Here is a 16,453-nt window from a genome sequence, read left to right as displayed (position 1 = left end):
CCGCTGCCTGTGATCTTGGATCAGTCTCTTAGCCTCAAGGGCCGCAGTTTCCTCGTCTGATAAAGGAGAGCGTAGAACGGGGCGACTTCTGAGGCCTCCCCCAGCTGCAGTCCTGGGGTCTCAGGCCTCCGTTTTCCGCTCCTGCCGTGGCAAGGGAACGGCCACCAGGGGGAGCCGGAGGCCCGAGGACCAGCGCTGCGCGCCCAAGGCCAGGCCGCTGTAGTTGGGGAGCAGCAGCCCTGGTCTGACAGAGAAGGAGGCTTAAAACCTCCTGATGCGCCACCCCCGCCCCCCACCGTGAGAGGAGCCGCCACAGGGGCAGCCTCCCAGCCCGAGCTCCCCTGAAGCCATGGGAGAAGACCCGGGATTCCCTGTGCCTCAGTGTCCCCTTCTGTAAAGGGGGGGGGCTAGTCAGCTCTGAGGCTGGTCCAGCCCCAGCCCTGTGAGTGACTCCCCCCGGAGAGATCCGAGATCTCCCAGCCCCATATGTGAAGGCAATGTCAAAGCCGGAATGGACCCTGGAGTTTATAGGTGGGGACACCGAGGCTCCGGGTGCCTCGAAGCCCTAGTAAATGAGCTAGATCATCAGGACCAGAGAGAGCTCTCTCATTGCCCCAGTTCTCCAGGCGAGGGCCCCCGGCACCCACTGGTGCATTGGGAAAGGGTTTTCCCCGGGCGTCCCCTCCCATGGCCGCCTCTACCAGGCAACAAGACGCGTTTCAGAGGAGACGAGCACCTTGGGGATCACTCCTCACAGCTGTTGCCTTCCCTGCTGAGGAAGACTCTGTGGTCCCCAAGATTTCTTTCCAGTGATGGCCAGCTTGGCAGGCCCAGACGGGCTCAAGGGAGACCCCTACTTCTAACCTTTCTCCTGCCCCTTTTCAGAAGGCACCATTGCATGAGGGTGGGACCCGGATTCAAGATCTTCTGTATTCTTCCTGTGTGACCTTAGAAAGTCATTTCTGCATCTATAAAATGAGGGGTTGGATTATCAGGGTGTCAAAGAAAAACGTATTAGAAAACCACAAATTATTATCTGTGCTGTATTATATTTTAATTAATTTTGTTAAACATTTTCCAATTACATTTAATCTGGCTCTAGATACCCCTAGATCAGATGGCCATTGTGGGTCTCTTCTAGAGTCAAATTTCCAATTCTTGGATTCTTTGGGGCCCTTGACCTAATGGGGACCCACGTTAAGGGCTGGGGGTCAGGAGAGAGATCTGAGTCCCGGGTGAGCACCGAGCTCAGGTTTCTCTGGGAGGAATAGATGGGGTTCCGGCTTTGGAGTCAGAGGACCCAGGTGTGAATTCTAATTCAGTTACGACGACTTTCAGGTCACTTCCCTTCAGTGCAATGAGCTGATTTTCTAAGATTAGCAGCCAGCTCTCAGGAGGAATGGTGGGTGTTTGGGGGCGCACACATGCCCACTCCTGTGATGTCATTGGTTGTCTTCTAGAGCAAAGGATAAAATGCACTAACGGCAGCAAAACTGAATGAAGTGTGTTTAAATGAAGGACCCAGTGAAGGGGGTCCGAAAGCCAATTCCCTTCCTGTCGAGGGTAGAAGACACCCCAGCGATGTTAGGGACCCCAGGTCGGTGTTGCAAGAACAGCAAAAGAATTCACAAACCCAGTTTATCTCCAAGTGAAGATTTATTATGCTGACAACAGCAGGCTAAGTTCCAAAAGGTCTAGCAAAGACTTAGGGGCAAGAACATAAATTTATAGGAAAAAGACAGAGATGGGGCCCTTCGTGTCACTGAAAAGCTAATTTTATGGCTTCGAGTTAGATGCAGAATTGAGCGGTCTGGTAGGTACCTTGTTATTGTCTCAGAAACTTTGTTAGCAGCGACCAACAGTTCTCATCCGGCAGCCAGCACCGTCTGTGGAGCTACAGAGCTCCCAAGGCTTAGGGTCACTGATCATGTCCCCTGAAAGCTTCACCCCACCATTCCCAGCAGGGGAAGACGGGAGAATAGTAAGGGGCTGGGCCAGATCCTGCACGGGCTGCCCCCTTACCTCCAGCAAACGTTGGTTAAGTGACTATTGCCGGCCAGGTGATGTTCTAGGCCCAGGAGTTTCCCAGCTGCCCCAGCTTCCTGGAGCCTCCTGGAAGGACTCCCATCCTCCTCAGTCTGGAAGGGACCTGGGAGATGATCTGCTAGGGGCAACTAGGTGGCGCTGCAGTGCACAGAATACCTGCACCTGGCGGCAGGAGCACCTGAATTTCCAGGATGACCTCAGACAACAGCTTGGGAACCCAGGACTTCCTGCCTCCTACGGTCCCATCCAGTCCCATCCCTGCTTTTTAGAGATGAGAAAACTGAGCCGCGAGAAGCCGTACAGGACCCCAATCTGGAAGGAACCTCATTTCTGCTACAATTCAGGGGTCACCGAGGTGACTAGAGCTGAGCCCTCACAAATGAGGAAAGTGAGTCCTGTGGAGGTCAAGGGACTTGCTCACCATCACCCAGATAGTAAGGGCAGAGATGGGAGCCCCAGTTCTCTGGCTACAAATCCTCCTAACAGACCTGGGGGAAAGGGGGGGTTTCTCCACTTGGGAAACTGGGCTTGCCTCAGTTTCCTCCTCTGTAAAATGGGCCAGAAAAGAAAATGGCCAACCATTCAGTATCATTGTCAAGAGAGTCACAAATGGGGGAAAACAACAAAAACAAGTCTTACAGATGAAGGAAACGAGGCAGGCAGCAGGTATTTGTTATATTGTTACTATGTGCCAGGCTTTGGGCTAAATGATGGGAATAAAAAGCAAAAGGAGCTCACGTACTGATACTTGTAAGTGAGGAAGGAAAGAAAGAAGGGAGGGAGGAAGGAAATGTGAAGTGTGAGGCAGATACTATGCTGAGCGAAAAGTCTGCCCTCAAGGAGTTAACTTTTTTTAAAATAAAACTTTTAATTTGCAAGGCATTTGCATAGATAGTTTTTAACATTCATCCTTGGAAAATCTTGTGTTCCAAATATTTTTTTCTCCCTCTTTGCTCCTACCTCCTCCCCTAGATGGCAAGTAATCCCATATATGTTAAAACATGTGCAATTCTTCTATCCATATTTCTGCAATCATCATGCTGCACAAGAAAAATCAGATCAAAAAGGGAAAAGAGAAAGTGCAAGGAAACCACAAAAAAGTGAAAATACATTCAGTTCCTCTCTCTGGGAGCAGAAGGCTTTATCACAAGATCATTGGAACTGGCCTGAGTCACCTGATTGTTGAGAGAGCCACTTCCATCAGAATTGATCATTGTATAATCTTTCTGCTGCCGTGTACATGATCTCCTGGTCCTGCTCATTTCACTCAGCATCAGTTCCTGTCAGTCTCTCCAGGCCTCTCTGAAATCATCCTTCTGTTTGTTTCTTGCAGAAAAATAATATCCCATGATATTCATACACAATGAATTTATTCAGCCATTCCCCAACTGATGGGCATCCATCAGTTTCTGGCCACTACAAAGAGGGCTGCCACAAACATTCTTGCACATCCAGGTCCCTTTCCCTTCTTTAAGATCTCTTTGGGATACAGGCCCAGTAGAGACACTGCTGGGTCAGAGGGTATGCACAGTTTGACAGCCCTTTGAGCAGAGTTCCACATTACTCAAAGAGCTTAGTCTGAGGAGGAAGACCACATGCCAAAGTGAGCAGAACTGGGGGTAGGATAGGAATGAGGGCACCCAGTTGGGGCAGGGTCTTGTAGTCTGGAAGCCAGAGAAGAGCCCCCCCAAGATGGAGACTCCAGGAGGAGCTCCCCAGTGGGATAGGAGGTGGCTTTTGCAGAGAGATGCTCCACAGGCTGAGAAGGCTGCAGGGGGATTGGATATACCCGCATGAGGAGGTCCCAGGCAGGGAGGGAAGTTCCTAGATGAGATAGCATGTTTTGGAAATCCTAGAGCAGGAACTGGCGGGGAGAATACTCCGTCTCCAACACGAGCATCTTCTGGCAGGTGGGTTATCTGCTCATGGTGTTCTGGAGAGTCTGTGAGACTCCTACCTTCACCCTCAACCAGCACGAACCCCAGGCCTCTCCATGACATTTGATCCAAACTAAAAAAGCACCAATTAAAGGTCTGATGTGGCCAGGAACTAGGTTAGGGGCCCGGGGACCCCAAAACAAAAGGGAAAATGTCTCCTGCTCTTTAGGAAGGCACTCCAACCATGCTATCTGCTGGGCCCATCTGTCCCCTTCCCCGCTCATCCCCAACAGCTTTTAGGGGAGATAGGAAAGACCTGTAACTTTTTCTCCCTCTTTCCCCCACAAGACTCCATGGCTGAACCCTGTGGGGCCCAGGCCCTCATCCCCAGCTTCAGGATTCACAGTCAGTGGGTTATTATATAAGCTGAGCAGAAAAGGAGAGATGTTTTGACAGGCCTGTTCCTGGGCCCCCACACCAGCCTCACCCACAAGCAGCAGAGTTTGGGGGTGAGGGTGGGAGGTGGAAGGCACAGCTGAGAACAACTGTGCAAAACGGGAGGCTGCTTCCCTCATGGTCTGCATTAGAAAGGCAGATTCCAAGGTGGGGGGCTCTGAGCCCCTCCTTGGCTCCTGCCCAGCCACCAGAGCCTCCCCGCTTCTCCAGCTCCCAGGACCCCCACTTTCCTCCAGATCTGTTAGGGGGATCCATAACCAGAGAACTAGGGCTCCCATCTCTGCCCTTATTATCTGGGTGATTGTGAGCAAGTCCCTTGACCTCCACAGGACTCAGTTTCTTCATTTGTGGGGGCTCAGCTCTAGTCACCTTCATGACTTAATCCCCGAATTGTAGCAGAAATGAGGTTCCTTCCAGATCGGGATCCTGTACGGCTTCTCCCTGCTTGGTTTTCTCATCTCTAAAATGCAGAAATGGGACTAGATGGGACCATAAGAGACAGGAAGTCCTGGGTTCAAATCCCACCACAGACCCCTCAATTATTCAGACAATAAGCATTTATTAAATGGGTGTCAAGGACTGTGCTAAGTGTCAGGGATAAAAGTATAAAGAATGAAGCAATCTCTACTCACAGAAAGTTTCCATTCTAATGGGGAGACAACAGTACTTGTGGAGGTATGTGAAGCACATAAATAATACCATATACATGAATAATAAGTAATAATATAACATTATTCCTTTAAATATTAAATAACAAATCATTATGCATGCGTGTGTCTATGGAGAGAAGGAAAAGGAGTGAGTGAGAGAGAGAGACAGAACAACGAAGAGTCAGAGAGATACACAGACAGAGACAGACACACAGAGAGAGACAGAGATGGAAGGACAGAGAGAGAGATAGAGGGACACAGAAAAAGAGAGAGATGGAGAGACAAAGAGAGGGACAGAAATAGAGAGAGAGAGACAGTGAGAGATACAGCAGCACACAGAGACAGAGAGACAGTACAGAGAGAGCTAGAGACCCTGAGGCAGAGAGTGAGGGGAGAGAGAAAGAGAGAGAGAGAGAGAGAGAGAGAGAGAGAGACAGTGAGAGATACAGCAGCACACAGAGACAGAGAGACAGTACAGAGAGAGCTAGAGACCCTGAGGCAGAGAGTGAGGGAGAGAGAGAGAGAGAGAGAGAGAGAGAGAGTGAGAGATACAGCAGCACACAGAGACAGAGAGACAGTACAGAGAGAGCTAGAGACCCTGAGGCAGAGAGTGAGGGGAGAGAGAGAGAGAGAGAGAGAGAGAGAGAGAGAGAGAGAGAGACAATGAGAGATAGAGCAGCACACAAAGACAGAGAGAGTACAGAGAAAGCTAGAGACCCTGAGGCAGAGAGTGAGGGGAGACAGAGAGAAACACAGAGAGAGAGAGAGAGAGAGACAGAGAGACAGAGAGACAAAAAGAGACAAGAGACAGTCACCCACAGGGAGAGAATAGATAACGTTAGTTTGGGGGGCTCAGGAAGCATTTCTCACTGAGGGTGACCCTGAGGGCAGGGAGGGGCAGAAATGGGGGGGTCCCATGGTGGGTGGTGGCCGGGACAAAGTCCGGGGAGGGGAAGGGGGCAGAGGGGCGGCTCCGGCGGCCCTTGGAGCTCGGCAGGGGCCGCACGCTGTGATCCCGGCCAGGCTGACCCGAACAAGCCGCGTTTTGTCCTTGAGGCGATCGGGAACAACCAGGATGCTCTGGGAGGGCAGCGGGGGGCTCGTGGCAGCGGGAGTCCAGCCTGGAGCAGAAGGACGGGGGGATGGGAGGTGGGGAGTGGGGGGAGGATTTATGGGGGGGGGCGCTGAGGGGGACAGTCTCGGTGTGGGACGGAGTGGGGGCGGGGCCGCCGGCTCTGGCCGTGGGGGAGGGAGAATGAGAGAGGGGCGAGGGCCCAGGTTGGGGCGGGGGACCGGGAGCGTGGCGGTGTCTCACGCCGGGGCCCGGGGAGCCCACTTCTGGGCGGCTCAGTTTCCTCCTCTGTAAAATGAGGCGGACGGATGAGGTACCTCCTGTCTCTGATCCCACCGGGGAAAATCACTCCCGGACTCCGGCCTTCCGGCTGTGGAAGGAAAGCGGCTTGTGAGGCCGAGAAACTGGATAAGTGCGAGTTGTTGTTACTGGTCTGTCCCGTCAGGCCCCGGAGGGTACCAAGGCACTGAGGACAGGGGATGTCAGGGCCGGGAGGGAGCTTAGAACAAGAGCTGGAAGGGAGATTAGAACAGGGGGTGTCGGAGCTGGAAGGGGCTTAGAGCAGGGGATGTCGGAGCCGGGAGGGAGCTTAGAACAGGGGATGTCGGAGGTGGGAGGGAGCTTAGAACAGGGGATGTCAGAGCTGGGAGGGAGCTTAGAACAGGGGATGTCAGAGCTGGGAGGGAGCTTAGAACAGGGATGTCAGAGCTGGGAGGGAGCTTAGAACAGGGGATGTCAGGGGCTGGGAGGGAGCTTAGAACAGGGGATGTCAGGGCTGGGAGGGGGCTTAGAACAAGAGCTGGAAGGGAGATTAGAACAGGGGGTGTCGGAGGTGGGAGGGGCTTAGAACAGGGGATGTCAGGGCTGGGAGGGGGCTTAGACATCATCTCTTACAAATGGGAAAAACTTTCCAACTTGATCTTAAAGCAGGCTCTGGTCTTTCCCAGGTGGCCGCCCTGACCTCCGCACCCCCCAAGGAGAAGGGGTGGCCGAGTGTGACTCTGCTGGTGCAGCCTTGGACATCAGGACAGGAGGCCTGATAAAGTTTTGGCCCGGACACAGATGGGACGTGGTAGGCAGCTTCCCTTCACAGAAAGCTGGCCTGGGGAGCCGCTAAGTCTATGACCAAATCACATTCTGTGGGCCTGATTCTTGGCCCTTCCCTTTCTCCTGAAACTTTTTTCATTTCATTTTCCAGCATACATATATTAAGCGCCTACTGTATACAAAGCTCAGAAACTGAAGGAGTTCTGAAGTGCAGATACAGCACCTTCCCTGTCCTCAAGGAGCCACAGTCAAAAAAACCAGGATAAAGCAACAATCCTAAATCTGCAATATTACATCATCAATCCTCAGCTTCCTTCAAAGCCTAGTTCAGTCACCATCTTTCCAGTCCTACACCGTGTTCACCGTGTTAATGCTCCCTCTATTCAAGTATCAGTTGGTACAAGCTCTGCATTTAAGTCCTTTCATATCCTCTCACTAGAATATGTGATTTTGCCCTTGTATTCCCAATTCCCAGCTCAGTGGCACATAGTAGGTGCTTTGATATCCTCCCAGTAGAATATGTGATTTTGCCCTTGTATCCCCAATTCCCAGCTCAGTGGCACATAGTAGGTGCTTTCATATCCTCTCAGTAGAATATGTGATTTTGCCCTTGTATCCCCAACTCCCAGCTCAGTGGCACATAGTAGGTGCTTTCATATCCTCTCAGTAGAATATGTGATTTTGCCCTTGTATCCCCAATTCCCAGTTCAGTGGCACATAGTAGGTGCTTATTAAATGCTTAAATTCTATTGGGGGATTTGAGAGGGGCACAGTATCCTGTGAGATCTTGGGAAGAGGTGGTCACTGCTCCAGGTTTTCTGATTCTGCATCTAGCTCTCACAAGGAGCCATAGAGAATTCTGAGCTGGAAGGGAATCTTCAGTCCAATCTTTCATTTACATAAAAGTAAGCTGAGGTCCAGAGAGGAAAACGCCATGTACAACATCCCCCAGCTCCAAATCCAGTATTCTTTCTCCTCCTCAGGGTTGTCCTTGGTTTTCAAACTCCTGTATTTCTGGTAGGTGGTTATGAGAAGGTATAAAGGGCATGAGGGTGATGAAGAACCTGAGGAGGGACTCTGTCCCCCTAATCCCAGCAGGGAGAACCCCTCCTCCCTAACTCCTACTAGGACTCTTTTTTGGGGGGGAGGGGAAGGGAAGAGAGGATGCTAGCTCCTGACCTTTCCACAATTCATCTTTTCAGAGAAACAAGTTTTTCTGGTTGCCAAGGAGACCAGAAGTGGCTCTCTCTGTGGGTCTGGCTTATTTTAGAACTCTTGCTGCTGTGATGGCATTGTCCGTCCCACCATCCCGCTGGCGCCTTCCTTCTGTGCTCTCTGATGAGACTCTGGGTACCACAGGGCCCGACCTGCCTGCAGCGGCTAGCAGTGCCCGACCGGATGCCCGCTTCAGAAGGTGCCCTGAGGCTACCCCTTCCCCCTTGGAAAAGCTGCCCTTCTGCCCATTACAGGGCAATGGACAAATAGACCTGGTGTAGAAAAAGTGGACAAAGGCCCGAATTCGGAGCCTGGGACATGAGTTTGAATCTTTATTCTGTCTCTGTGGCCTGTTCATTCCCTTTATTCATCTAATTAGCATTTATTAAGCACCTATTAAGTGCCAGGTGAAACAGCATTATTTAGGGGATAGAGAATTAGCCCTTGGAAGACCTGGATTCAAATCTTACCAAAGCATTTAACCTCTGGGTGCCCCAGGAAATTCTAAGAATTAAGTCTGGGAATTGCAAGCTGGGTATTGTCTCTCAAGGAGTTCCCTCTACCAATTAAATCACAGGGCTGGTCCCAGCTCGATACCAGGAATACAGAGACAAAAATAAAATAATGAGTCCCCTACTGGGAGGAAATGGGGTGCAGACAGCTCAGGAGATTTAAAATATATGCACAATAACTCGGAATTGGGGGAGAGAAAGATCTGGCCACGTTGGCTTCAGTTTATTAATTTAGTGTTAACATTTTGAGTTTTTAGTCCTAACATTTAACTATGACTTTAAGTTAATAAGGAATTGCTAGTCTCAAAATTAAAAGACTTAATGACTTTCTTCTGATAATTAAAATAAAAGTAGCTTAAGTCTGATTGTTTCTGGAGAGAAAAATATCATGTCACCTCACTGGGCCTTAGTTTCCTCCCCTGTGAAACACTGACGTTCTATCAGAGGGGAGTTGTGATGCAAGTGCTTTGCAGACCTTTGGGCAATAGAGAGATTTAAGTGATGAAGATGATGATGATGCTTGTAGTTATGTTGGTATTGCCACTGATGTGGTGGTGAGGATGTCAGTGATGATGGTGATGATGCCAGGGATGATGGTGATGATGAAAGTGATGGTGATGATGTCAGTGATGATGGTAATATATCAATGATGATGGTGATGATGCCAATGATAGTGATGATGGTGATGATATCAATGATGATGGAGATGGTGTCAATGATAGTGGTAATTATGTCAATGATGGAGGTGATGATGCTAATGATGATGGTGATGATGTCAGTGATTATGGTAATATATCAACGATGATGATGATGATGATGATTATGTCAGTCATGATGATGTCAAATGATGATGGTGAGGTTGTCAATGATGGTGATGATATCAGTGATGATGGTGATGATGTTTGTAATGATGGTGATGATATCAGTGATGGTGGTGATGATGCCAGTGATGATGGTGGTAATGTCAATGATGATGGCTCGACTTTCATAGACAAGCTCCCTACAAAGAGACACAAGGACAGATTATCAAAGGCAAGGCTTCACACACTGGCCTTCATAACCTTACTTCTTATAGCATCCAGATGCCATTTGTTATCTGCAGAATAACCTCGAAAGCCCTGATAAGCCCTCAATTGCATCCTGGAGTACAACTCTAAAAACAAACAATGGAGTTGGAATTTCCTAGTTCAGCCTTTTCCTGGATTGGCTGCCTTGGACTTTTTTTTGTCCATTGGATCAGTTTTCTATGGCTTTAGAGACAGAGAACTTGATTTTAAATCTGGACTTTGTCACTTATGACCTCAGACAAGTTATTTCACACAGTGGTCTCAGTTTTCTCATCTGTAAAATGGGAGCTTAATTTTTAGACATGGAAAACATGAGAAGATATGAGAAACATGAGAATGTGTTTTGCTCGACTGTAAATATTTTTATAAGACATTTGGGAAAGGAAAGAAGAGAAAATAAGAAAAAAATGTTTGTTAATTGAAAAAAAGTTGATAAATAAAGTGTGTGACTGAATGAAACCCAAGTTTCACTTTCATGTAACTTCATCTTTCATTTATTTATAGAATGTAAGCTGCTTGAGGGTGGGAACATTTTGGAGGGACTAATCTTTGAGAGTAGCTCATGTAGAGATAGTCTCCACTTGGTTCCAATCCAATTTAAAAAAACTCTATTGAGTTTCTACTAGTCATGAGTGACTGACAGGCTGGCACTGAGTGATAATGAAAAGTCTTCTAATTGACTGTGGAGCTGGAAAAATTAATGATTCAGGAATTTCTGAATCAGAACTGAATGATACAAATGATGCAACATCTGTCTCTTTCTTTTGTGGATTCCAGCAAAGACTGCTTTGAATTGTCCAATAGGCAATTGGTCACATTTACCAACCTGATACTCGGTACTCGGTACCTATGATCACACGAGGTTTCTTCTTCTTCTTCTTCTTCTTCTTCTTCTTCTTCTTCTTCTTCTTCTTCTTCTTCTTCTTCTTCTTCTTCTTCCTTCTTCTTCTTCTTCTTCTTCTTCTTCTTCTTCTTCTTCTTCTTCCTTCTTCTTCTTCTTCTTCTTCCTTCTTCTTCTTCCTTCTTCTTCTTCTTCCTTCTTCTTCTGCAATTGAGGTTAAATGACTTGCCTAGAATCACACAGCTAGGAAAGTCAATAACCTGATGAATTTAGGAGACCAAGGGATCTGATTAGACAGGAGATGGTACCGGTGGCCATAAAAGTAATAGTAACTGATAACAGAAGAAACACTTAAAGACAGATGGAGAAGATGACAGTTTCTTTTTTTCCATTAAAGCTTTAAAAAAAAACCCAACAACTTATGCATGGATAATTTTTCAACATTGATCCTTACAAAACTTTGTGTTTCAAAATTTCCCCTCCTTCCCCCAACCCCCTCCCCTAGATAACAAATAATCCAAAATATGTTAAACATGTTAAAATATATGCTAAATCCAATATATGAATACATATTTAAACAATAATCTTGATGTACAAGAAAAAATCAGATCAAAAAGGAAAAATAATGAGAAAATACAAGGCAACAACAACAAAAAGAGTGAAAATATTGTATTGTGATCCACACTCAGTTCCCATTGGAACTTCTTCATCACAGGATCATTGGAACCGGTCTCAATCAAGATGGCAGTTTCAAAGAACATGAGTTGAAGAGACAAATGCTAGTTATGGGCTTTAGAAAGGCAGATGCTCAGAGCCCAGCAGAGAGCTATCATCGAAGAGAACTTCATAAGAATCCCACAAAGTAAGGAAAGCATTTCCAGGATCAATAATTGAAAAGCACCCTTTTAAGGAAGTGCTTCCCACACACATGCTTCAGTATCATTCTTCTTTAAGTTGGAGCCTATTTTCCCCATGTGTGAAAGGGTAGAATATACTCCTGATTTGGGGATAATTTTGTACCAATTGTTCTTTCTATAATTTCTCAATAAATCTAATAAATGCTAATGGATTTCAATTGATTGATTGGAAATGGAGGACATACCAGTGGGGGCTCTTGAGCAACAGCACCAGAAACTCCAGTCTCTTAGGACTACTAGACTTGGTACCCTGAGAGGAGCAGCACATCCACTCTGGTGACCCTGGCCCTCCAGTACAAATGAAAGCAGGGAAGCAGTCACACAGGAACACTATACTATGAGGGTTTCATGTGGCACAATATTTGGGCCTTTCATATTTGCAAAAATCAAGTCCCATTCTTGATTACCCTACTTCTCAAAGACCTACTAGAGAAAAAGTAATTTGTTTCCCTTTTGTTTTAGCCTGTAATGGGTCAGTCTGTTTTCCAATATGTTTCCTTACAAATGAGACCAATTCCATTATGATAAGTTATTCTTATTTGAATGCTTAAGTACTGATATCATTTGTATTATTTACCCATTTGTTCAAAACCACCCAACTATTTAGTCACACATAGCTCATAAGAATTGATCATTTTATTTATTTTTTGATTTTGTTTTTAAATGGACCTAGATTTAAGTAGCCTAGATTATGGCTAACATTTATTTTTTTTTTATTTAAGCTTTTTAACTTTCAAAACATATGCACAGATAACTTGACAACATTGACCCTTACGTAGCTTCAAATTTTCTCCTCCTACCCCCTACCCCCTCCCCTAGATGGCAAGCAATCCAATACATATAAACATATTTATACAATTCTCTTGCTGCACAAAAGAAATCAGATAAAAAAAAGAAAGTAAATGAATACGAAAACAATGCAAGCGAACAACATAAAACTAACATTTATATAATACTTTCTACATACCGAGCGCTTTACTTATTATCTCATTTGAACCTCATAATAACCTCGGCAGGTAAGTGTCATTATTATTCCCATTTTGTACATAAGAAAATTGAGGTAAGCAGGAGTAAAATGACTTGCCTAAGATCACAGAGTAGGTACCTGAGGCTATATTTGAAGTCAAGTCTTCCTGATTCCAGGACTAACATTCTATCCACAGTTCCTCCTTACAGACTGAAGCTCTTGGAACATCTAAAGCTGTAGGCCTAAAAATTCCCGAGTAACCAACCTCAAATCCTTACTCCCTTTGAAAGGGTAGCCCTTACATCTTTGAGATTTTTAAATTTTGTTCTCCTTCTTGTTTGTTCCAATGAAGGGAGATTTGGATTCTATTTGAACTGCCTCATTGGATTTTCAGGAAATTTTAAAGGAAATTTTGGGTGCCCCGTGGTATAACTGGTTTTACAATAAGATTATCTTACTGCAGAAGGATCCTGGAGACATCTGGTACACCCTCCATTTGGTATGGAGCTCCATTTGGATAATTTGGCACGCTGAAGATAATCGTGAAAGAATTTTTACTCAGAACAGTTTGATTTATCATCTAAGGATGACAGGCTAACTTCCAGTTGAGCCTAATCCCCAATAGGAGAAATCTAGATGTTCTAAGGATTTGCCTATGAGAAGAGAAGTTTAAATTCCTTTATAATTTTTGTTTTACTTCCTTTGGTTGAGTCAGGACTTTGCAAAAATAGGCGGTAACAGAAAAAAACTTTGTAAAAAGCAACAATGGGGCAGCTAGGTGGTGCAGTGGATAGAGCCCCAGCCCTGAAATCTGCAGGACCTGAGTTCAAATCTGACCTCAGACACAGCTTCCTAGCTGTGTGACCCTGGGCAAGTCACTTACTCCCAATTGCCTCAGTTTAAAAAAAAAGCAACAACAACCACATATGTTTGTTGTGTGGTATTACAATATATTTGAAATTGCATAGAAAAGTTAATTTCTAGATTGTCTATTAAGTGTTTCATGTGGATTTTTCCAAGACTCTTGAGTAGAAAGAACTAAAGAAGGATTGAAAAACAACAATGCTCGAATCTCTCCAAGTCACAAATCTGAAAGCCAGAATTCGTGACTAAAAACTTTGCTGAAGCATTCTAGTTGAATTGCCCGGAACAACAAATTTCAATAAGCCATTCTATGCTCTTGTCAAGTATCAGGGTTGTACGTCAGTAAGAATCTATATTTGGAGTTAGAAGTGTTGGGTTCAAATTTTTAAAAATAATAGCTTTTTATTGTCAAAATATTTGCAAAGATAGTTTTCAACATTCATCCTCGAAAAACCTTATGTTCCAAATTTCTCTCCCTCCCCACCCAGTTCCTCCCCTAGACATACGCAATTCTTCTCTACATGTTTCCACGTTTATCATGCTGCTTAAGAAAAATCAGCTCAAAAAGGGAAAAAAATGAGGAAAAAAACAAGCAAACGACAACAAAAGTGAAAATACTATATTGTGATCCCCATTCAGTCCTCTCTCTCTGGATGCGGATGTCTCTTTCCATCCCAAGTCTATTGGAATTGCTTTGAATCACTTTTGTTGAAGTTGGAAAGAGCCACGTCCATCACAGTTGATCATCTCATAAGCTTGTTCTTAGTTCTGCTCACTTCCCTCAGCGTCAGTTCTTGTAAGTCTCTCCAGACTTTTCTGATTTCTTATAGATGGGGTCAAATGTTGACATACCTGTGTGACTGGGCAAGCCACTGGCTCCTGAGCCTTTGTTCCTCATTGGGAAAATGAGGGAGTTGGACTGAATGACCTCCATAGTTCCTTCTAAACTTAAATTGGGAACTTATAAAGCTCCCTTGGCCCATGACCAGTAACTGGTTCCTGGTCATGTACCAGGCTCCAAGGAGGAGCAAAGGGACAAATTTTGAGAAGAGAGGAAGGTAAAAAGAACAAGGTAATTTGGAGAGGTCAGAGGGAGACGGGCAGGGGGAAGATATGGTGCTTCCGGGCTCCCCATCCCCCAGAAAGGGGCTGCCTGGGAAGCTCAGAGGGAAGTGCTAGGTCCAACCCAGAGTTATACGGTCCACATGGCCAACAAGAGAGCAGCTGATCCTCAGTCACCCGGCACCACCTGCAAGATCCACAGCTCCTGAAATAGCCCGCTTCTGGAAGTCAGCCAGCCACAGGCATGGCCTTTCTGGAGACGGAGAGAGGGACGGGCAACAACAGCCACTTGGAAGCAGGGATGCGAGCCTGCCAGGCCCTGATGCCATGTGTTCCTGCCTCCTTTGGCCCTGAGCCCAGAGCATTCACGGGGCTCTGGAGACCAGCTGGCAAAGGTGGTTTCCTGTCTCTGCCTCTAGCTCTGACCTGCCCTGGCTGCAAGAGTATAGGAGCACTGGGGCTTTGATTCATCCTAGAGTTGGAATGAACCTTAATGGGGAGAGCTGGAAGAGGGGTCAATGTTCTGCTTCTTCGGACTCTCCCTTCACCATTGGGCTGGACTAATTCTGGAGGACAAGTAGTATTATATTTTGTGATTTGCAAGAGAGAGAACAGAGTGGAGGAGAAGGAAAGAGAAAAAGAAGGAAGGAAGAAGGGAAGGAGAGGATGGATAAATGCAAAGGGGAAGAGAGAAGAAAGAAAAGGATAGATGAATAAAAGAAAATAGTGAGAGAACAAAGGAAAAAGAAAAAAGGAAGGAAGAAGCATGAAGGAAGAGAAAAGAAAAAGGAGATTAGAGAAAATGGAAGAAGAAAGAAAGACAGAGAAAAGAGTAGAGAGAAAAAAAGGAGAGAATAAGAAGGAAAGAAAAAGAGAATAGTGGAAGAGAAAGAAAGGAGGGAAAAGAGAAAAGAGAGGAGGGAGGAGAGAAAGATAATAGAGAAGGGACAGGAGAATGAAAGGAGAAAGGAGGAGAAGAGATAAAGCAAAAAAGAGAAGAGTGAGAAAGAAAAAAGGAACAAAAATAAGGAGAAAGGAAGGAAAGAGAAAAATGAGTAAAAAAGAAGAAAGTGGAGGGGGGAGAGAAAAAAAAAGAGAGAAAGAAAAAAGGGAAAGAGAAAGAAGGGGAAATATAATTAAAGAAGGCAAAGAGGGGAGAGGAAGAAATGGAAGAAAGGGATAGAGAAAGGAAGAGATAAGAGAGAAAAGAAAAAATTTAATCAAGGTATAATTCCCCTGAAGGACAATACAATATTATCACAAGCATAACTCCACTGGAAAACAAATAGGCCCAATGACCAGTGGAGAAATCTGCACTATTATTAGAGAGAGGAGGGAGTAGCACTGCCCAGAGAGCCAGGGTACCGGAATTAGCCCAGTCAGCTTTGTGCTAGTGCATCCCTGGAAACATCTTGAATAGTGTTATATAAAAGTAAAGGCTTATGGGTAGATTGGCCATGGGATGGGAAATAAAATTTGAATGGCTGCTGAGGGAGGAGCCATCCACCTTCTTAATCTGTAATTCAAATGAGCTTTCAGAAAGCCATTGACCAGAAGGACTGTCACCCACACACACACAAGGGATACACTGTCCAATGGGTCACTGAATGGTTAGTGGAAGATGGGGCACACAAAGAAAGCCATGTGACCACAGAAGATGGATGCAGGAAGGGGCAGGGGGTGAAGGGTATCCCATATGGCTGAGAAATGCCAAGGAGGGAACTCAATCAAGTAAAAAGCCCAGGGGCTGGGGAGCGTGATTGGCTAGAGCAACCCTTGCCCCTGATGGTACAAAGATGCTGACATCCTCTGGCAATGTTATTCCTTAACTGAACCGGGCTCCGGGGAAATATGAAAAGC

This window comes from Sarcophilus harrisii, chromosome 5, assembly GCF_902635505.1.
Source record: "Sarcophilus harrisii chromosome 5, mSarHar1.11, whole genome shotgun sequence".
Classification (NCBI taxonomy): domain Eukaryota; kingdom Metazoa; phylum Chordata; class Mammalia; order Dasyuromorphia; family Dasyuridae; genus Sarcophilus; species Sarcophilus harrisii.
This window is presented reverse-complemented; position numbering follows the sequence as displayed.